General features: G+C 36.1%; 1 non-coding gene across 1 annotated transcript; it reads left to right on the forward strand.

Annotated features, from left to right (window-relative positions):
* Positions 1-498: 498 nt before the first annotated feature.
* On the forward strand, positions 499-605 carry LOC141619704 (small nucleolar RNA R71). Its single transcript, XR_012531787.1, has one exon. It is a non-coding gene; the product is annotated as a small nucleolar RNA R71 (small nucleolar RNA).
* Positions 606-1,424: the final 819 nt, after the last annotated feature.

Genomic DNA, 1,424 nt, shown 5'->3' on the forward strand with positions numbered 1-1,424 from the left:
TCAAAACTATCTCCAAAACCACCACATGACACATAATTTGATGAAGAAACATGCATAAAATCCATTGGGTGAAAGGGAGCATGGTATGGTTGAACATCGTGCATATTATCTTCATTATTCATCACATCCATCAACATGGGAGGTGGGGATGCATATAAAGAACAAGCACAAGAATCATTTCCCAAAAAACCACATGTATCACAAGAATATGAAAATGAAAATGCATGCACATCATTCTCAATTATGGAGGGAGGGTTAACACGATTTTGTTGAACATTTTGAACATAAGAGGGAGAATCAACCTCAACTTGTGGTTCAATCAATCGTGTCACTCTCCCAAACCCATAATTACCATCCGTCTTAGCCACTTTCTCAAGCAAAGATCTTGCCTCATCATCACCCAAACTATCAAAGGCACCTCCGGCCGATGCATTTATCAAATCTTTAACGGTATGATGCAAATTGTTAAAGAAAGTTTGTGTGATTAGCCAAATTGGGATCCCATGATGAGGGCAAGCTCTCAAAAGTTCATTTAACCTTTCCCAAGCCTCACTTAAATTCTCAAACTCGCCTTGATGGAAAGTAAAGATCTCATTTCTTAGTTTAGCGGTTTTAGAAGGTGGAAAATATTTGGTAAGAAAGGCTTGGACAAGGTCATCCCAATTAGAAAAAGTGCTAGGAGGGTGAGAATATAACCATCTCTCGGCTCTATCCCCAAGAGTAAGAGGAAAGAGCATGAGTTTTACAACATGTTCGGACACACCATTCTTCTTCACCAAAATGCATTTTCTATTAAACTTCTCCAAATGGTCCAACACATTCTCATTTGGTAAACCAAGAAACACATCTTTTTGAAAGATTTCAACCCAATCCGGATGCAAGTCAATCTCCACATCCTCTCCAATATCAATAGGAGAGGCAAACAAGTTCGGATCGGGTCTACTATGATCACGTAAGGACATGGATGAAGACATTATATAATGCAAGAGACTAAATACAAGACACTAAATGCAAAACTCTAAATACAAGTGACTAACAACTATAACTAAAGATGCAAGTAAACAAACAACATATTTTCTTCTTTTTCAAATATTGATTTTTTTTTTTTTTTTTTTTTTTTTTTTTTTTTCAAAAGCAATAAAATGACTAATCCCAAAACTAAACTAAGACTTATATCTAACAAAGCACCATCCCCGGCAACGGCGCCATTTTGATAGCCGGTTTTTGCCGTCACATCCGGTACCAAAAACTATTTGTAAAGTAACCCAATTTAAGTAGTATAAATCGGGGTCGAACCACAAGGATGGTGGGGTTAGGCTACACGTCTATTGTTTAGTTTTAGTTTAGTCAAACAAAATAAGATTGATTAATTATAAACTAAGATGCAACAAGGTATAAAATTTAAACTAAATGAAATTGTTCTT

Source organism: Silene latifolia, chromosome 1, assembly GCF_048544455.1.
Source record: "Silene latifolia isolate original U9 population chromosome 1, ASM4854445v1, whole genome shotgun sequence".
NCBI classification, from domain to species: domain Eukaryota; kingdom Viridiplantae; phylum Streptophyta; class Magnoliopsida; order Caryophyllales; family Caryophyllaceae; genus Silene; species Silene latifolia.